The 22,211-nt window shown below is 43.2% G+C and overlaps 1 protein-coding gene across 1 annotated transcript in view; it reads left to right on the top strand.

Moving 5' to 3' along the window:
• Nucleotides 1-22,211, top strand: part of TENM2 (teneurin transmembrane protein 2) — a 755,069-nt gene that overhangs the window by 101,790 nt on the left and 631,068 nt on the right. The gene's annotated exons all lie outside the window — the stretch shown is intronic.

The following is a 22,211-nucleotide window of genomic DNA, read 5'->3' on the forward strand; positions in this document are numbered from 1 at the left end:
TGGTAGAAAGCAGATTAAGCAACAGCAAGTGTACATGAGTTTGGCTTGTGTTTCAAAGAGTGATGTCACTTCTTTTGTTGTAAGTTTGATTCATCTTTAAGTTTTTTTTTTTTTTTTTTTTGCCAGACATGATGACTAACAGTTTTAGGTCATTCACATGAAATTAAATTAAATCGTTTTGGAAATTCACAAACATATGTGTGTGGAGAGGGAATGATTTGTGGGCTAAATAGTCTCCTGTTTTCTGAAGGAGACACTGTGAAAAACAATCTGTTGGAATGTCTCATTGCTCGGGGCTATATGTCCTTGTAAACGCTTTCCTAGATTACATATTTGTCTAATGTTCCTATCGATCTGCCTATCCATTATCTATCTACCTATCATCTGTCTGTCTGTCTGTCTGCTGTCTATCTTGTTGGCCTGTAGATCTCAGAAATCCATTCCCTCCATTAGACTCAAAAGCTAGCGAACCACCAGAAACAGTGGCATTAAACCCGGAAGGAGTACTCACCTTGAATCCGGCTGTTATTTTTTCCTGTACTAAACATTTCAACAATTGCTCATAAAGGAGGAGTTTACCTCAGATGGTTAATTTATAACAAATCAGGGACAGCACCACACTCCACATAATGAAAGGAAATTCACATCTGCTAAGACAACCTGCAAGGCACCTTGAGGAGAGAGAAATGAGTAAATGATGTATTAAATATTCTTAAAAACTTCTTCCATTGATGGTGCCTTTGATTCAGTGAGGATAGTAATCATAAACACAGTGGTATCCCAGCTATTGGTATTTTTACAAAATAAGTAGTTGTGCATGCAAGATAAATATCTCAGGACATAAAGAAATGCTCTGAAAATAATCATGTGGAAGCAATTACTGTTACAGTAAGCATATGGCTCAGCTGGTATAGAGGGTTGCTTAATAATTGATACTCCAGAAAATAAAGGAGTAGAGAAAGTCCTATATTCTGAGACATCCCTTTGTATGTTGAGAATGGGAAAGACCCTGGTGAAATGCAGAACAATTAAGAAGACACAGGCTGTCTTCTACTTCCGCAGATACACATTTATGGCTATGAACAAAAAGGCACATTGGGAAGGCAGGAAGTATACAAGTCAACTTAATCTGTCCCACTGTGGTTTTTCAGGGCCTCCACAATATAGTCCCATTTTATGTTTTTAGCCCTTGCTCCAACTTATCCTCTGAATATATTTTCAGCTTCAACCCAACTGGGTGGCTTATTTTTCCAGAGAATACACTTTCCTGCTTAGAGTCTGTGTTCATCCCATTCATTCCCTTTGCTTTAAAGGTGATCCCAAGGGAGTCGGGCTGTAGCACAGCGGGTTAAGCGCAGGTGGCGCAAAGCACAAGGACCTGCATAAGAATCCCGGTTCGAACCCCGGCTCCCCACCTGCAGGGGAGTTGCTTCACAGGCGGTGAAGCAGGTCTGCAGGTGTCTATCTTTCTCTCCACCTCTCTGTCTTCCCCTCCTCTCTCCATTTCTCTCTGTCCTATCCAACAACGACGACAACAACAATAATAACTACAACAATAAGACAACAAGGGCAACAAAAGGGAATAAATAAATAAAATAAATATTAAAAAAAAGAAAAAAAAAGGTGACCCCAAGTCCACTCATTCATCTCCATCCACCCATCATCCAAGAATGAACCAAGATGCAAGGTCCTCTATAAAGCCGTTCTGATCTCTTTAACTTTTAGATTTCAACTCTCATTCCTTTCAATTCTTGAGGAACTCATTATATTCATTCTTTGGGATCACAAGAGAAACTGTGTAGCCTCCAGCAAGGCAGGGAATAAAGAATTGAGCTTCATTTAGGAGGTAGGGCATGCAGAAGTTGGAGGTGGACTGAATGAAGATGCTTGTGAATGGAACTTGCTAGTGACTGCTGACGTTCGTCTGGATGAGAGCTCAGTACCAAAGAAGGGAAGGCTTGGCGAAGAGAGAACACTAGGGCTGGCCATGACTTCCATCTTGGAGATTATAAAGGGACGTAATATATCCAAACAGTAAGGATGTTTTTGTATTCAGATCTCATGTTTAAGTTTTTTATTTTTATTTATAAAATGGAAACACTGACAAATCCATAGTTTTAGCACATGTGTTCATTTTCGTTCATGGCATAAGGTTCAGTTTCTTTTCCTAGGTGTGGATAGATTCAGTTCACCCAAAGCCATTTGAGGAAAAGTACTTCATCTGATTGACCTGAGCTTGTTTCTGGACTCCATATTCTATTCATAGTCTGTATTTCTGTCTTTGTGCCAGTGCCCTACTGTTTTAATTACTGTATCTTTGCAATGTATTTTGGAGTCAATAAGTGAGGTACTTCCACCATTGGTCATTATCAAAATTGATTGGGCTACTTGACATCCTTTAGAATCCATACGAATTTTATAGTATCGTCCTACCTTTGTAAATAATTTTATTTGGGTTTTGATAGCAAAGTGTACTGAATATATTTATTACTTTGTGTACTATTAATATTTAAACAAGAGTAAGCATGTTAGTTCATGGAAATGGGATGTCTTATTATTCCATGTGTGTCCACAGTTTACTTTAAAAGTGTTGCTCCTCATTTTTGAAGAGGTACTTACTGGTAAGTTAAAAAAAATAAAATAAAAAGAAGGGTCCAAGATCTAGAGCAGCAGCTTTGCTGCATGCCTTGCTGAGAGTACAGCCCAGATTCCACCCCAGCACCAAGTGTGGGTACCATAAAGCTGGGGGAAGCTCCAGGGCCCTGATGGCCTGCCTTTATTTATCTGTCTGTCTATCCATTGTCTCTGCCTGGGAGCGGTGAAATCGCACTGCCACAAAAGCATCCTTCTATTCTCTCCTCCAAAAGAAAGAAAGAAGGAAAGAAAGAAAGAAAGAAAGAAAGAAAGAAAGAAAGAAAGAAAGAAAGAGAGAGGAAAAAAAAGAAAAAAGAAAAGAAAAGAAAAGAGAATGAATGAATGAATTAGAGATGCAGGGGCCAGATGGCACTGCACCTGGTTGAGGGCACATACTACAAAGCACAAGGACCCAGGTTCAAGCTCACAGTCCCCTCCTGCTGGGGGAAAACTTTGCAAGAGGTGAAGCAGTGTTGCAGATATCTCTCTCCCTTTTTATCTCCCCCATTCGCTCTCAGTATCTGGCTGTCTCTATCCAGTAAATAAATAAAGACAATACAAAAAATAAAGGCATTAAAAAAGAATTAGAGCTGCAGGGAGGCAAAGTATCTTTATACTTTCTACAGATATATATGGTAGGGTTGGGAAGAGAACCCTCTGGCATCGTGACCCTGCGTAGTGAAGCAGAAACCCAGAGTTAAGCCTGGCCTAGAGCAAGCATGCAAAACAGTCACTTCAGAGCAATGGAGTCTGGTGAGAGCAGCAGAATGTTTATATTCATAAACACGCATGCTGTACTATGTATAAATATTATTGTTTAGCAAGAGCATTGTCTTGTATTCTAGTACAGTATATATACATATATGTATTTATATATACATATATAGTCATATATCTAGTCTGTAATAGACAGCATCAGATACCAGTCCTGCTCCAGTAGTTAAGGAAAAGGGATGGCTGTACTTTGGAAATACAGGAATTGTGACTTGATCTCATATAACATGTTGCAAGAGTAGGTATAAAGATGAATTAATTAATGAACCTGTTTATTGTAGTGAGAAAGGGACCAGAGTACTATACTGCTCTGTCACATGACTGTGCTGGGGACTAAACTCAGAACCTCTGGGATCTAGAGACAAGTCTAATCTCCTAGGTACCATTACCTTCCTTTAGTATGATCTGAACACATTGTTGACAGGTGTAAAAGCTATTGGCAGCAGGGGTCTTGCAGAGAGGTAGGCAAGGGTTTGAGCCCAGTCTGCCTCTGGCCAACCTTATGACATTCTCATGTTATCACTGAACTTCCAAAGCCCCGTTTGTCTCTCTTAAAATGATCCCTTCGGCGCCATCCAAAAGCTGAGCAATATTCTATCGTGTCTCTATAGCACAACTTTCCTACCCACTCATCTGTTGTTGGACTTCTAGGTTGCTTCTATGAACAGAAGTTGAGAAGTAAGAACAGAAAGGGGAAATGCAAAAAAGAAATTGGACTGAGTTTGGTGTACTTCACCAAAATAAAGAACTCTTTGGAGATGGGGGGACTCTCAGGTCCTGGTGCATGCTGGTAGTTTAGAAGACCTAGGCTGGACATGGGAGTGCTTTGCAGAAAATTGAGAACTTTTTTCTTTTACAGGTGTCAAAACCTGTATAGTAAATGTATACCATGTATCACCCCAACTAAACATATATATCTATTCAAAGCCCTGCTGTCCTTCTCTACGATGGGCATACTGATTGTGTCTGCCCAGTTCTTAGGATCAGTAAGTCAGGCAAAACCATCGATTAGCCAGTGACACAAGGTAAGCATGTAACACTGCCTGGTTTTTATTATCGTAAATAATCCTTGGCATTACGACATTCGATCCAGCTAGGCTGCTTCTCAAAGTGCAGCTTAGTACATGCAAGCGACTTGCCAGAAGTCCTGATACCTCTATGTGACTGGTGGCCACCAGGTAGAAGCATTAAGCCCTTGTGTTTGCATGGTTCTTACCATAAAGGTAATGAACACAGGATCTGATCTACTTATAGTGGCTGTCCTCTCTTTGTGGCAATCTGTCACATGTGGTCTGCTTTCTATATCAAGAAAAGAGATTAAGAAAAGTGATTTCAGGGGCCCAGCAGTGGCTCACATGGGTAAGCACACATATAGCCATGCACAAGGACCCTGGTTCAGGCCCCCACTCCCCACTGGCAGGGGGTGTATTTCAGGAGCAGCAAAGCAGGTCTACAGATGTTTATTTGTCTCTCATTCTCTCTATCTTCCCCTCTTCTCTCAATTTCTCTTTGTCCTATACAATAAAAAAAAATAGGAGAAAAGGAAAAATGTCCACCAGGAATGGTGGATTCATAGCACAAGCAAAGAACCCCCTGGTCGCAATAAAATAATAATAATAATAATGAAAAGATTTCATGTGAGCTTTCATTTTGTTCTTCATGGGAAGGGAGTTAAATGTTAATCAGGAAGTCTGACCCAGTAAGTAGGGAGGTGCCGCCATCCCACACTCACAGAGCTTGTGAGAAAAGATTCCTGTTGGAGATGAAAGGCAGGAGGAGAGAGGAGGGCTGAGAGAGAAATAGGCAAGAAGCCTGGCAGAGTGTGTAGTGCAGGGAACACTGTGTCACCATCCATTCTCCATTCAAGCCAAGGAACATTGATTCCATATCTGCTACAGGCTGGAAACTGGAAACAGGTAAGCTCCACACACTGCCTGCCCTGGAGTAACTCACCTCCTGGCAGGTAATGGCAGATGGTCGTGTCGCACAGTAATCCAGCCCACGCCTGTGTGGGAAGCTCAGCTCTTTTCCTCCTGAGCTTTGTGGCCCCAGGAAAATGGCTTCCGCTCCCTGAGCCAGGGTCTTGTCATGGTCATGTATGATAATGGAAGTACTTGCCTATGAGTTTGTTATGAAGAGGGCATGAGCAAAATGGACCATATGCGTTGCCTACAATCTGACCTTGTCAGTCACCCAACCCAGATAACCGTAGGTGGGAGCATGGGTTATCATGTGATTAAAGACTTGAGAGGAGTAATACTGGGGCTCTTTGCGAAGCTAGAGGAAGAGAGTTCCAAGTAGGAAACTGGCTAGGTGACGCCTTAAGCCAGGCTACAGTGGAATTGTGACTTCTGAGCTGGGAATCCAGTGATGTAGCTGGGGTTGAAGAACAAGCCTCCCCAAGTGGAGACAATAACAGTGGCTGGCAGAGGATTTGAAGATAGTGGGAGCTTGACCCCAGAAAGCTTCGGACAAAGACAGAACCGCACAGTAAAGCACTGGCACTGGTCCATGTAAGCAGTGGAGGCCAGCTGGTACTAAGCAAGGTGTGATTTGATGGATTGTACTTGAGGAAAACCACCCTTCATCTGTAGTCTGCACTGGAAGGAGAACTTGGAGGAGAAGCAGGGATTGGAGGCGTGGGTCCCTGTGAGCCCACATCAGTCAGTGTTAGGAGTGGGAGGGCTTGGGAAGATGTTTATGTGGTGTTCACATGGGCACATATGGGAGATCACAGGGAGATGGGCCATTCAGTGAGCATTCCACTACTAGATGACAAGATTAGAGAAAGCCAGTCAGTGAAATAGACTAGCAAGGTAACGCCACAGGGGAAAGAAGTTTGAGCTTGGAAAATATTATATACCAGCCTTATTGCAGGGATTTCTGCATGAGATGATCACGCTGGTTTTTAAAAATACTTTAAAGGAAATAAGGCAAAATGAAGTGCTAGGAGTAGAAATAAAGAAACTACCATTCCTGAGTTTGGATTTGTGGGAATCGCGTGCCAAGAGATATGGGGGAGGGGATATCAGACATCCAGGTTCAAGAACGAGATGCTCAGCAATCTGACTTCAGGGGGCAGGCCAAGGGAGTGCGGTCTGCCAAGCTGATGGAGAAGGGCTGAGCAGAGAAAAGAGGGTCAACCTTCCCTTCTCCTGGAGTAAGAGACTGTTGTTCTGTGTGGATAGGCCCGGTCACACTCTCAACAGGTGGTGCCCTCATATCCGCCTGTAGAAACCATCACCTTGAATTCTCCCTCAGCCTGGCTTTCAACCAGAGGCTGTGTGGCCTTCTGCTGCCACCTAGCACAGTGTTAAGCATGTGTGAGAGCTCCGTGCTCACAGTCATAACAGAGTCTGACTCTGTGGGCATGTCACAATCATGGAGACATCTAGATTATCAAGACCAACATACTGGGAAGGGCAGGGAGATACATTGGGCTTGAGAGCTAAGCTGATCCATGCCTCCTGTCTCACACTTTCCTTGGATCTGCTTTCTCTCCTCTTTCTCCACCCGCCCCTATGTCACCCCCACACACCCCTTAGGGGATGTCCTCAGGGTAGACACTCCTTCCTGCCTGTGCGCTGGCTTATGCTTTGCTAGTAGGAGCAGCTCTTCCAACAGACACCCCTGCAGAGGTGAAGAGTCTAAAGCACCTTCTGCAGAGCCAGTGGCAGAAGAACTTGGAGAAGTGTGGCCTGGACTCCCTTGGGGTGCACCACCGTCCTGCTGCAGTGCCGTTCCACACTGAATATCAGCCTCGGTCCTCCTGTGAAAGTCTCACAGGAAACAGCTCTCCTTAACACTGTGGATGCATGGGAAGGCCTAACAGCTCCAAATTGCACAGCTTCGGGTGGATTTGAAGTAAACCCTTTACAAGGATCATGGGGGAATGGGATTTGGCTATGTTTCTTGTTCCTTGCCTCAAAGATTTGTCGGCTTAAACACAGTGTGTGTGCAGGCAAGACATGGTGTCTAAGTTTGGGTTAAGCAAAACTACCTTAGAATGATGCTTCCTTGGTACTAAGAAAGGGTGTTGCTGCATTTGCGTGCCTTGTCACTGCTGCACAACCAAGCTGGGATGCCACTGCCTTTGGCACCTAGTGATAAAAAGGACCAGTTTGAAGTACCCAGAAGTCAGAAGCAGGCCAGTGCTATCCAGTGCTGTACTGTTAGAAGCAAGAAACAGTCACCATTTGTTCAAATGCCTGGGTCCTCCTTGCAGTGATGCTACCAACAGAGGTTTTGTCTCACTGCTTCCAGAAGCCTATGTCGTAGTAGAGAGACAACAAAAAAACTTACGGAATTTTTAAATAGGAAATTAGAACATATTAAAACCCTGCTTGAATGCTCTGCTGTTGATTTCTCAGAGGAGTAAAATATATGTGGCAACTTCTTCAGAAAAAAAAACATATTAAAGTTGAAGTATAAGGATTTCTAGATCAAAAGGATAATGATTTTTTTAAAAAAAAAATCTTTACTGTGTGATAAATTATTCTGCAGACATTATCACGATGCATAGGCCTTCACTGGGGAATAGCACGGAGTGTTGGTGATGACTTTGAAATTAGTGTAGACAAAATACGAGCCTCCAGATCTTGGACTGAGTTGGTTTATGGCCCAGTTCTGCCACATACCAATTTCTTATTAAAAAAAATGATTCTCTAGAGGGCTGTGCAGTAGCACAAGGCACAAAGTACAAGGACCAGTGCAAGGATACCAGTTGGAGCCCCCAGCTCCCCAGATGCAGGGGAGTCGCTTCACAAGTGGTGAAGCAGGTCTGCAGGTGTCTGTCTTTCTCTCCCCCTCTCTGTCTTCCCTTCCTCTATTGATTTCTCTCTGTTCTAAACAACAAAAACAACAACACAATGGCAACAACAAGGGCAACAAAAATGGGGGGAAAATGGCTTCCTGAAGCAGTGGATTTGTAGTGCAGGCACAGAGCCTGATCAGTAACCCTGGAGGATAACAGAGAAGTCATTTTCTTCTCTTGTTATCAGAAGATCTTGGCCTCCATTTTCTCAGGGAAAGGGGAGGGAGTAAGTACATGGTTTAAAACATCATGCCCTGCATTCCGTAGTTTCCTTGTACCTGAAAATGATGGTTCAGGGGTGACAGATGGCTCACATGATAGAGCACATGTGTTTCCATGTAGAACAGCCTGGTTTTCCGCCCCTGTCCCCTAAATGGGACTGTCTGTGGTGGAGATGGGGAGACAGTGAAGCAGTGCTGTGGTCTTGACCTCTCTCTCTCTCTGACTCTCTCTTTCTGTCTCTGTCTCTGTCTCAGAAAAGAATAGCCTTCAGGAGCAGTGAAGTCATGTATTTGAAAGCTTTCTCAGCTTGCCATCTGTCTCCTCTCCAGGCCAGGAGATACCCACTGAATGTAAAGATGGCTGGAAGGGTGGGGTAGATTGAGGGGCAGGGTGTGGAGAGAGTTGAGATAAGGGCTAGTGAGTCAGCCGAATAGTTTCCTTCATGTCTGAGTCTTCAAGGTCCCAGACTCAATCCCCAGCACCACCATAAACCTAAGAGGAAAACCATGTTCTGGTCTTTCTGTATCTGGAATTAAAATAAGTGAAAATACTGTAAATAAAATGTAAAAAAAGAAGTGTAGTTGAAGTTTCCTGGAAGGTGGAGAATTTCTTGCTACCTTTCCCACCTGGTAGTGGAGACCTGGGCTTGTGGATGTGCTATGTCTCCATTGGCATGGAGGAGGAGGAGGAGGGAGAGGAGGGGGAGGAGGAGGGGGAGGAGGAGGAGGAGGAGGGGGAGGAGGAGGGGGAGGAGGAGGAGGGGGAGGAGGTGGAGCAGGAGGAGGAGGAGGAGGGGGAGGAGGAGGAGCAGGAGGAGGAGGAGGAGGGGGAGGAGGAGGAGCAGGAGGAGGAGGAGGAGGGGGAGGAGGAGGAGGGGGAGGAGGAGGAGGGGGAGGAGAAGGAGGAGGAGGAGGAAGAGGAAGAGAAGGAAGAGGAGGATGAAGGAAGAGGAGGAGGAGGAGGAGGAAGAGGAGGAGGAGGAAGAGGAGGAGAAGGAGGAGGAGGAAGAGGAGGAGAAGGAAGAGGAGGAGGAGGAGAAGGAAGAGGAGGAGAAAGAAGAGGAGGAGGAGGAGGAGGAAGAGGAGTAGAAGGAAGAGGAGGAGGAGGAGAAGGAAGAGGAGGAGAAAGAAGAGGAGGAGGAGGAGGAAGAGGAGGAGAAGGAAGAGGAGGAGGAGAAGGAAGAGGAGGAGGAGAAGGAAGAGGAGGAGGAGGAAGAGGAGGAGGAGGAAGAGGAGAAGGAGGAGAAGGAAGAGGAGGAGAAGGAAGAGGAGGAGGAGGAGGACAAGGAGGAGGAGGAGGAGAAGGAAGAGGAGGAGGAGGAGGAAGAGAAGGAAGAGGAGGAGAAGGAAGAGGAGGAGGAGGAAGAGGAGGAGGAGAAGGAGGAGGAGGAGGAGGAGAAGGAAGAGGAGGAGGAGGAGAAGGAGGAGAAGGAGGAGGAGGAGGAGGAGAAGGAAGAGGAGGAGGAGGAGAAGGAGGAGAAGGAGGAGGAGGAGAAGGAAGAGGAGGAGAAGGAAGAGGAGAAGGAGGAGGAAGAGGAGGAGGAGGAGAAGGAGGAGGAGGAGAAGGAGGAGGAGGAGAAGGAGGAGGAGGAGGAGAAGGAAGAGGAGGAGGAGGGAAAGGAGGAGGGAGAGGAGGAGAAGGAAGAGGAGGAGAAGGAGGAGGAGGAGAAGGAGGAGGAGGAGAAGGAGGAGAAGGAAGAGGAGGAGGAGAAGAAAGAGGAGGAGAAGGAAGAGGAGGAGGAGGAAGAGGAGGAGGAGGAGGAGGAGGAAGAGGAGGAGGAGAAGGAGGAGGAGGAGAAGGAGGAGGAGGAGAAGGAGGAGGAGGAGAAGGAAGAGGAGGAGGAGAAGGAAGAGGAGGAGAAGGAAGAGGAGGAGGAGGAGGAAGAGGAGGAGGAGGAGGAGGAAGAGGAGGAGGAGAAGGAGGAGGAGGAGAAGGAGGAGGAGGAGGAGGATAAGGAAGAGGAGGAGGAGGGAAAGGAGGAGGGAGAGGAGGAGAAGGAAGAGGAGGAGAAGAAAGAGAGGAGGGAGAGGAAGAGGAGGGGGAAGAGAGAGGAGGAGGCCCCTTATCAGGAAAAAGACTGGATCCTTTCCTGCTAGTGGAAAGGAAAAAAGTTTCTCTGTAACCCTTTCAATACAGAGAAACTTTTGAAAGAAGCCTTGTTCATCGCTCTTTTCAGCAAGCTCACAAATGATTCCCTCAGAGTTTTGTTGCAACTTCTCTTTTAAAAAAATCATTTTACTGGAGGCAGTGATGATTTACAAGACTTTTGTCATAGCCTTACAGTCTTGTATCTCCCTATCTCCCTGTGATAGGTGTCCACACCCTCCTCCAACTTGTCATCTTCCTCCATCTTAGGATACTCGAAGGCCCTCCTGCCTCCTCCCCTAAGGTTCACCCTATACCTCCCCTTTCTTTATGTCTCAAGTCCTGTTGGAGAGGGGGACCCACTCTCCCAGAAAGTCCAGGTCATTGTTTCCATGAAGTCTGAGCGGGTTGACTGCCAACTCTCCCTTCAGGTCGAGACAACGGCAGATTCCCCCAGTCTCTGGAATTTATGATGGCTGGACCCCCAGACATGGGCACCGTTCTACATAGGCTACCTCCCCTCCTTTCTTCTTTAAATAAAAGCCATGGATTACTGTGTGTTGTTAACCTTAAAACTGCCAGCAAACATCCTGATGGCTCAGCTGCCTCCCTTTCTGCCCCAAAGGCCAGCAGTCTAACTCTGGAAAAATGTCCATTGTAAACCTTGTGACCAAACCTTGTATGATAGCCTTTTTACTTGTGATCAAACCGTCTGTGACTGTGCATTGTGTTTGGGTTAATGGTTACCCCAACCTTTAGACATAGATAAGATGTCATAATTTCTTACAGTCAAGTAATATTCCACTGTAGACCAGAACTCCCTTCACCACTAGCCTATTTTAGGACATTGGATCGTTTCCAAGTTTTGGCTCTTATAGGTAGTGTTTCAATGATGGTACCTCCTTTCTGCACATAGGCACTTATTCTAGCATAAAATGCTGCCCTTTCCTGCACACACTCTGGCAACAGTAAGCTCAGGACTGTTGACCACCTGAATCTGTAGCAGGTCTCTCTGTTGTGCCAGTTACCTCCTTTCTTTCTTAGTGTTCCTGAAGGATTCCTTCAGTTTCAAGTTGCTCCTGTGGTGTGTTATTGGTATGTTTGATTAGTTACAGTGTTAGAGGGAGAAATTTAAGGTAGCATACAATTTACTCATTCAATGGAGACAATCAGTGGTTTTTATTATACTCATCAACACAGTAAAAAATAGAACATTTTTGTCATCCCTTCAAAACCCCAGTGCCCTGGAACATCCACCCTCGTCCCCCCCCAAACCTTGAGCCCTTGGCTGACATCACCCCACTTCGTTTCCTTGGATCTATCTCTGTTCTCGACACCACATCTCTATAGAATCATGAAATAGGACACACAGTCCTGTGGTGCTTGCAACTAGTTCCTCTCACTCAGCTTGATGCTCTCCAGATTCTTGCTCATGGGAGAATATCAGTACAGTGTCCTTGGCTATGAACATTCCACTGTGTGGATGCCCCATTTATTTATTTATTTAGTTTCCAGGGTTACGGCTGGGGCTCAGTGCCTGTTCTACAAATCCACTGCTCCTAAAGGCTATTTTTCCCTTTTGTTGCCCTTGTTTATTATTATTATTATTACTGTTGTTGTCATTGTTGGATAGGACAGAGAGAAATGGAGAGAGGAGGGGAAGACAGAGAGGGGGAAAGAAAGATGGGCACCTGCAGACCTGCTTCAGCACCTGTGAAGCGACTGCCCAGCAGGTAGGGATCCAGGAGCTTGAACTGGAATCCTTACACTAGTCCTTGCATGGGTCCTTGCACTTTGCTTCATGTGCACTTAACCCACAGTGCTACCATCAGGACCCTGTTTTTTTGTTTGTTTGTTTGTTTTGTTTTTAATCCCTGTATTCCTTCCACCATGTTGGAGTTGTTTCCACTTTGGGGCTGCCTCTGGGACTGGCAGTCCTTGGTGTCCAGGAGAGGATGAAGGAAACAGCACAGACTCTGAGATCACCCACTGCCGGACTCGAGTGCTAATTCTGCCGCGACTGAGCTCTGTCACCCCCGAGATCCTGCAAATGCTCTTTTGTGGAAGCAGGTATCTGATGTAGTGCTGCCCCTTTGGCTTGATGTGAGGGTGAAATGAGAGAACCTTTAATCAATTCTCCTTTTTCTTGAATGGTTAGGCACATCATCATCTCAGCTTCCCCTGGAGATCTTGTATATTTTATAGGAAAGTGATCTTGGCAATGCAGGTTATTATACTCTATTTTAAAGCAAGCCAGTGAAGGCTTCAGAGGCACGTCCTGCTATCAACAGTGTGTTCTGCTGAAGACTCCAAAGACCCAGCTAAGCTCCCTGAGAATTGTTTCTGTTCATCTTTGCCTAACTCAGCCCTGCCCTGTAATCCCAGGAAGCAGGCCCTGCAAACCTCCGCCTTAGACAGAAAGCACTTCACAAAAATGCCAATCAACACAGCAGCCCCAGCCAGAAGGGAGATTTGCAGGGCCTTCCCATTTCATAGCACTGTCTGTTGAGGCAGAGAGGAGGCCATTGATTCACCAGATAATCCAGCATTTCAGAAACACGATAAGTAAGCCGTTTTACATCTCTGGACCCCACGTGTTGCTTATCATGTGCTGTTAGAGACTTTTATTTTACCTGCAACTTGCATTCACAGAGAATGCCTGAGATAAAAGCAGGGCCCTTTGGGGGAACCCAAGGCACATGACTCCAATTCAGGACTCTTCAGGAACTCTGTGAGAGCTAATGGCTGCCCAGGTCTTTAACAAGAAGAGCTACATGAAATAAATACTTCCAAATGAGATTGTGGGGAAAAAAAAAGACTTTTGTTTAATTAAACTTTGCTTAGTGAGTACAGTAATTCACCTTGTCAGTTCTCACCCAGGCTGTTTAATGTTGGGTTTCCTTTCATTTCCAAATCAGAAACAGCTTTACCCCCTCTCCAGCCTGACGCCAGGCAGCCCATGGAAATTGCATTATTCCCCACATGAATATTCATAGAATTAAGCATTATCGATGGACTTGAAGAGCTCAATTATTTTTTGCAATTGTGTGCTTAGTTGCCTATGCTGAAGGAGAGAAGATTGAATATTTCTGAGCCTGGTAAAAAAATCCTTGAAATATAAAATGTGGATAAACTCCCCTTCCTTGCCTTATCACTTGGGTTCTTAAGACAATTACCAGCAATATGATCCCATTGATTTGGAGTTCACAAAACATCTTGGATTATAATGAAAAGAGTTTTTTCGCAAAACTCGGTGAGCAAAATGTATTTGACAGATGAGAAAACTGTTATCAGAGAAGGCTGTTTAGTCTCAAGGCTATCTTGTCTCCAGTGCCAAAGTCTACAAGCCCCAAAGCAACACTGGAATAGCCACCATACTCATGACTATTAGATACTTCCTGGATTTTCTGCTTTCTGCTGCTTCCCTTGCAGGATGTCGTAGCTGGCAGTGTCCAACTGCCTTAGGTTTCTCTTCTCAACTTTTGTGTTGATACAGAGACTTTCTGCCAGGTCTTGATCTGGCACTGCCAGACCTCTGAGCCATGGGGGCATTTTGCAGTGGACTGAATGCAGCATTCCTAGTGCCAGCATCATTGTGACTTGTGATTAATAATTTAATTTGAAAAATAAGGTGTTTGTTTACAATATTAATTAAACATCCCAGGAAAATACACACACCAGCAGTTCATCTGAGAAAACACAGAATGCAAACAGACAAACAAAAGCAATGAAGGTAGATTAATCCCAGGCGCATTTGGAATATGCCACCAGCTTTGCCCTTGTTTCAAGGACATTCACGTTCATAGTCCTCTTGCAGATGCTTCCCACTGTGTTGGGCTTTCACTGTTGGGGGTAACGTAACGGGTGCTAGTTTTAGAAGGACAAGGATTGCAAATTCAAAAGCTTGTTGAAACTAGGTAGGTCATATCCGTGATAGGTGGGTGACAATTACAGATGACCCTGTGTGTTTGATTGTGTAAGTCAGAAGGGCCCCTTCTCTGAGTTCAAGGATACCCATCTTCACTTTGTCAGTATCTGGCTCTCTTAGATCTGATTTTCCAAGGAAGGGGATAAAATGGTATTGTCTTAAAGTTATAGCCCTCCTGCTATTTCAATCAATCAATTTTAAAAAATACATTTATGAGAGAGAGGACCAGAGCATAGTACTCTGTTTTGTGTAGTGCTGGGCATCAAACATGGGACCCCATTCTTGAAGGTCAGATGCCTTATCCACTATGCCATCTCCTGGGATGCACAGCCAATCAAATCAAATGAAAAACAAAAATCCTTTGTAGGGTCTGCAAAAATAACGAGACAGACTGGCAGGAATAAGGTTTCATATGATTTATTTTAAAGTTTCATTGAAATGCACTTTCTTCCTGGAGAGAGACTCTGTCCCCACTTAGTCCAGGGTACTGAGAGTGACAATGTGTTGGTTGAGTGTTTACAGTCTAAATGCTTTGATAGGCAGAAAATCCACACCTGAAGTCAGACTGTACCAAAAGAAAATAAAAAGGCCCTTTTCTTTTTTCTGGGAAAGCACCTCACCTCCATCACATCCCCTTTATTCTCTGGTGAATTGTTGTGACATCCTGTTATACTTGAAGGAATGATACCAAACAGATTTACCATGAAGGATCAAACATATAGAAGAAACACAACAGAAAAGTGGAATGATTTTTGAGCTGAGTAGAATCTCTCAAATTGTTTCAACTCTGAAAAGTCTTAGAACTCCAGGTGGTGAGGACTTTGTGCAAAGAAAGAAAAGCAATAAATATTGCTCTTTCTCGAAAACATATCTCAAGGAAGATGTATGGCTTCCTTCGATGCTTGAGCGAGAGTGTTGAATGGATTTGGAATCTTCTGGCGAGACACTTTACTCAGTGAGGGATCTTCAGCCCCTTGACTCTCCCAAGGAAATACCTCTCTTCCTGACAGCAGTTCTGAGGTGCCAGAACTGCAGGTGACAAATAGCATTTTTATTCTTGACATGCTACTTTTTTATTATATCATTGAGAATAAAGTCCAATAAGTGACTTCGGATAATACTTTACTGCAGGTTTTATGAAAGATCGATCCCATTAAGTAGGTACATTTCAGTTGCTATTACTTCAAGTGATGCCATAATGTACTTGAAATGCCATCTTTGGTTAATAATAGCAGGCTTATTGAGTGTGTCAGAGATGTGTTAAAGTACTTATATTGGGGCCAAGGATCAGCCAAGAAATAAGATTTAAGACCTTTCTGTTTCTGTTTCCCGAGTATCCCCCAAGTCTGATGCATGTATAACTGAAATCCCAGACATGTATGACCTTATTTTCGATAGTTTGCTATCACTTAATTTAAAAAAACAGTAATTTTATGGAATAAGCACTTGAGAGATGACTTCACTTCAAGTTATTTGTACAGACGAGCTCAAGTCTACCAGCTAGGAAGGACCTTGGAGAGGTCCTTCTGGAAAGAACAGGTTAGGAAGCCTGTTGGCTCAATTGGGACTACTGGTCCAATAATTTATTCTTTGGGATTTAAAATATTTAATTTATTTTATTTTAATGAAAGGGAGATACAGAGGGAGCTAGACTGGATCACTGTTGAGCTCAGGTTTATGCTGGTGCTAGGATCTAAACGGGGACAGCAGAGCCTCAGGCATGAAAGGCTTTTTGGCATAACAATTATAGTGTCTCCCTGGACCAGGCCAGGATTTATTCTTAAATTCAGACATACTAATATGTGTATTAAAAAACAAATATGTATTAATGACAAAGGTTTGTTTCCTTCAGTTTTTAGTTTGCAGAGACTTCAAAATGGGGGGTGGGGTGTGGCTGGGCAGGCAGTGGTGCACCTGGTTGAACACACACATTACCATGTGTGAGGACCCAGGTTCAAGCCCCTGCCCCCCCACCTGCAGGGAGGATGCTTTACCAGTGGTGAAGCAGGTCAGCAGGTGTCTCTTTCTCTCTCCCTCTCTAGCATCTCCCCTCAATTTCTGTTAGTTCCATCAAATTAATAAATAAATAAAATAAAAAGGGAAAAAATGGTCATCGGCAGCAGTAGATTCACCATGGAGAGCCCATGGAGTGATAAACTTAAGTGAAAAAAAAAAAAAAAAAAACAGAAGAAGAAGAGTTAGAAGGAGAAGGATGAAAAGGAGAGAAAAAAAATGTAGGAAACAGGAATAGTGAGGCAAAACTTAGTGAACTTAAGAAACGTTGCAGAATCAAAAGATAGGATAGTGTGTGGATGGAACTAGAGCTGCTTAATGAAACAGGCTGAGCTGGTTTCACTCATATCTGGAATCGAGAGATCTGATATACATGAACTTGGAAAAAAAAAAACAGAAGCAAGCACACTGATTGTAAGACTTCTGAGAACTCTGGTGGTTATCTCTGTGAGCAGGAGGTTATGGACACAGAACGTGGGTGGTGGGTGTGATGTGGTACTGCACAGTGTAGTCTATAATCCTGTAGCCTACTATTAATCACAAATAAAATTTTAATTAAAAAGAAAGAAAAGTTGCAGAAACTAAATTACAAAGAATCTCTATATTCTGAAAGGACAATTTAATTTAAAAAAAGTACTTGTGAATTTTAATAACATAGGAAAATATTCACCCATCTGTTGTTAAGTTAATGCGCCGCTAAAAGTGGGCATGTGCATTATAGAACCGATTATTTTGGGTGTGGTAAGAAAGATAAACTCCTATAGAAAGGTATTACGCTAACTCCAGGGCCCCAGCCATGTATTCAAAAATGCTAAGAGGGGCCCTGGAGTTATAGCATAATGGGTATGCAAATGACTCTCATGCCTGAGGATTGGAGGTCCCAAGTTCAATCCCAGGCAACACCATAAACCACAGATGAGCAGTGCTCTAGTAAAATCCACAGATGATTGACAGACAAGTAGACAGACAGACAGACAGAGCAAGATAATATTAGCAGTGGCACGCATGCACCATAGAATTAAGGATGGTTATGTTGGTTATTCTTTTATTCTGACTCATTAAATAATAAGGGTAGGTTTTCTTTGTAATGAGAACATTTTCCATAAGATTCTATTGATGATGAAATGCACTTGATACCACTTTTATTCAAGTAGTTTTGTTTCTTTAGCATATAATACTAATACTAATACTAATACTAATACTAATACTAATACTAATACTAATACTAATACTAATAATAAGGGAAACACCATTTGTAACAATGAGCCTGGTAAAATCCCAGATGTAAACGATAATATTTTCATAGCAGACTTTCCCCATCAGTTGAAAATAAATCCTTCTGCTTTTGTTAGTTCCTGTGAAGAGATTAGGTCCCAGTGAAGCTACTAGAGAAGAATTTAACGGTGAGAAGTTTAGGGTGAAGGGGGCCAGGTGGTGGCGCACCTGGTTGAACACACATGCTACAATGCACAAGGACCCAGGTTCAAGCCTCTGGTCCCCCCCCCCCACCTGCAGGGGGAAGCTTTGTGAATGGTGAAGCAGGCCCTCAGGTGTCTCTGTCTTTCTCCCTCACTGTCTCCCCATTCTCTCTAGATTTCTGGCTATTTCTATCCAGTAAATAAGTAAAGATAGTTTTTAAAAGACTTTTAAGAAATAGAAAAGGAAGTTTAGGGTGAATATTAATTCCAGTTCCCAGTCAATGTGCGCATTTTATGGTTGAATATTAATTCCAGTTCCCAGTCAATGTGCGCATTTTATGGTTGAATATTAATTCCAGTTCCCAGTCAATGTGCGCATTTTATGGTTGAATCAAGGATATGGTTGTGCTGCTTTGTATGTCTCCTCTCTACCAGCAGAAGATAAGATGACTGAATTTGGAAGTTGGGCGGTAGCACAGTGGGTTAAGCACATGTGGCGCAAGGACCGGGGTAAGAATCCCGGTTCGAGCCTCTGGCTCCCCCCACCTGCAGGGGAATCGCTTCACAGGCGGTGAAGCAGGTGACTCTCTTTGTCTTCCCCTCCTCTCTCCATTTCTCTCTGTCCTATCTAACAATGACGACATCAATAACAACAACAACAATAATAACTACAGCAACAATGAAAAAACAAGGGCAACGAAAGGGAAAATAAAAAAAAAAAAAGATGACTGCATTTCACTCATGGAGTATGTAGACATATTTGTGGGTAGCATGAAATGACTTCCGAGATGGCACCAGTCAACATCCATGAGCTAGGATGTCAGATCTGGTTAATCAGTACAGTAAAATATATTAGACTTCGTTTTGATTAGGAAAATAGCAATCAAAGCATTGGACTCTTCCCACTTGCTAGGACAGATGGCCTGTCTTGATGAAGGCAAATATCCAAAAACAACAACCCACTACCTTATCTTTCAAAATACGGTGCTCAGAATCATCTTGGAGAAGAGCTGTTAAGCCTAATAAGCCATATGCTCAATGAATTGATTTATTCCATTTTGTGGTATAGACACAGAACTCTCCTTTGCAATGTCTTTATCAAACCTGCATGCCCTGCAACTCAATTATAAAAGTTAGCCAAGCTACCAAATAAGAGGACATGGTTGCAGAGAAGACAGCATTGACATTGAAAGAGGAGAAAAAGAAAAAAGGAAATCTTAAACACATTTAAGAGAACATTCTCTGATTTACCAGAGATTCTCCCCATAGAGTTCACAGTGTGTTTGAAGATCAGATAAACTGACAGCTTCCTTGGTTTACATAAAGCATGTCTAAAATTACCCCAGCAGATGCAGCTTCTCTGCCTTTCTTACTGATTTCAGTTAGAGTGTGACAGTGGGCCCAGAACTGCTGCTGGGGCTTCAAGCAAGAGAGCTCCCTTAATTTCTAATTCTTTGTATTTTAAGGTGTCTGTCAGTGTATTGTATATAGTACTCTAAAAATTGTCCTACCAGACCAGTGTTAGAGCACAGGGTTTACATGCATGAGACCGTGGAGGGCCAGTCAGCCCCCAGCACTGTTATGGATGAGAGCTGAACAGTGCTCTGATTGCCCCTCTCTCATAATTACATTTAAATAAATAGAAAAACAAAGTTATCAAAAGAGGTATCCGCTTGGGTGTCTGCATGAATGAAGACACCAGCTGTATGCTTCCAGCCACATCCAAGTGATCCCATCATTCGTAGTTACCCCTTTGCTTTAAATATTGCACCCACCAGATTGGTTTCAAAAGTATATACTCTATGGAAAGAGGAGTCTATCTAGTCAATTTAGGTAGGTCAGTATGTGAGAGGATGGCTTTCCATCCATGCTGGTGTTTACTCTCTATGACACTGTGTGTGAAAGAGAAAAGCAGAAAAAAGAAAAAAAAAAAAAAAAGAGAGGAAAGAAAATGTTATTTTATTTGACTTTTACACAGATGCATATATGCTCTAATGACTGTAGAAATCCCTGATGATCTCTTTAAGATTAATAGATTGAGTATGAATCCTCTTGCCTTTAGAAACATAGAATATTTGAGAACCTATTTGTTTGGCTCTGAGTTGTGTAATGCAAGTGGAAATCTTGCTTTCAAGAGACATTGATCCTTGACTGAATGACGTAGGAAGTCATTCTCAAAGATAAGGCTGAGAACCTGGTGTAAATCACCATTTTCTGAAAGGGACGATGTTTCTGGTCCCGTGTTTGCCTGTACAAGTAGTTGAATGACTTCCATGGAAATGACTCTGAGGACTGCAGGAGATTTGAAGAAGTCAAAGTTATAAAACCACCTAGTCTGCATCTATTAATGACTGTCAGTCTCATAAAGATCATGCTACCAAAACGCAATTTGGCAAGACTAATTCTCAGTGTGCAGTGTTCGCCTGAATTCATGACATGCATATTTTGTCTTTAAGTTCTTTGATGCTTAATAAGAGGTAATTTTTTTAATATGTCAAATAGCCAGGAGATGTCAAGATAAATAGACTTAAAGAATGAGATCTCAGATTTCATCTCCAACATGGCATATGGAAGCATTGAACTCTGTTCTCTCTCCCTTTCATGAAATAAGTAAATAACTCATCTGGGAACAGGGATCTCACAGTGTGCGTTTGAAGTTTTCCGGAGGTTCTGAGGCTGATTCAAAGTTGAGGAATGGCCATCTTACGGGACAAATGCAACCTTTAAAAGAAAGGTGGTTCGTCTAGTGACAGTTTAAATATATTGAGAGATGACCTCCTAAAAAGCTTCACAGATGTCTGTTTAGAAAGAAAAATGATTTTCATAAGGTCTAGCACCACCGAGAAAAGGCCATCTTCTTTTGCACAGTAAGGTTCTTTCATCAGTCAGGGAAGTAGTAAAAGAAAATAAGGATATCTTATTACGTTTCTGCTTTGAATCCAAAAATCAAGGAAATAATAAACCTGGGAAAGAGGAAAGGTCAGGTTTGGGGGCGGGGGAAATGCCTGTTATATCTCTACTGAATCCTGAAAACTCAAAACTGAGCCTACATTTGGCCCAGCTCACAGAAGTGCCTTTGAAATGTTTTGTCACAACTGTCAGTTTAGTCATAGTCTGGAATGCTGCTTGTTTAACTTAGGAAGATGAGTGCAGAGTCTGAAAATATGTCATGGAAGGAATAAAATTAAAAAATGACTTCTGCTCAGACAGGAATACAGTACAGGTCCTGAGCAGCAAACTCACACCCTGGAGTGTAAGACACAACAAGTGGTCATCGTTCACAACAGAACCAAGAATGAAGCATGGGGCTGCTCAGGTGGTAGCGCAGCGGGTTAAGTGCAGGTGGCGCAAAGTGCAAGGACCGGCTTAAGGATCCCGGTTCAAGCCCCCGACTCCCCATCTGCAGGGGAGTTGCTTCACAGGTGGTGAAGCAGGTCTGCAGGTGTCTGTCTTTCTCTCCCCATCTCGGTCTTCCCCTCCTCTCTCCATTTCTCTCTGTCCTATCCAACAGTGAATGACATCATCATCATCAACAACAATAATAACAACAACAAGGGCAACAAAAGGGAAAAAAAAAAGAAATGAAGCATAGGCCCTAGGGTGCAACTTGCATTCCCACCAAGGGAATTTTTACTTTGTCTATTTTTGCACCCTCTTGATATATATTTTCAATATTAATTGACTTATAAAATTATTTTATTTACTTATTTTATGAAAGAGAGAGAGAGAGAACAGAGCTCAGCACTGCTGTATACAGAACTGGAGATAAAATCCAAGATCTTATTCTTATAAGTCTATTTATTTTGACATCTCCTGGCTACTTGGCATATTAAAAAGTCACCCTCCTAATTTTTCCCTGGGTTTGATGATTGTTGCTTTCTTGAGTTCACCATTTTTCTTCTTAAATGCATTGTGATATGAGGACATCAGTCTATGCCAGTGTTTAGACATGGCGTATTGTCCCATGCAGGTGGCTTTGGTAGATATTCTTGTTTGTCTATCTCTAAAATAATCTCTGTATCTCATCTTGTCACAGTAGTGTAAACGTGTCCTTCTGCCTCCACTAATGAGGTTACTCCTATCACCCAGAGCTCAGCCAGAGCCAGGACTGTCAGCCACCTACCCCAGTGAACTTGAAAGAGGTCAAGGCATATGTGAGGCACGCTACTGATATAGAAGATTGTCAGTTTGTGACACTTTGCTAGTGCATTATTATTTCTGTCTAGAAGGCTGGCTGTAGTGAGTTGTCTCATTTGAATTTTCTGAACCATGCCTTTAGTGCCTGAATACCTTAGTATTTATCCAAACACTTGGTAGGTTTACT

Source organism: Erinaceus europaeus, chromosome 9 (genome assembly GCF_950295315.1).
Source record: "Erinaceus europaeus chromosome 9, mEriEur2.1, whole genome shotgun sequence".
Taxonomy (NCBI): domain Eukaryota; kingdom Metazoa; phylum Chordata; class Mammalia; order Eulipotyphla; family Erinaceidae; genus Erinaceus; species Erinaceus europaeus.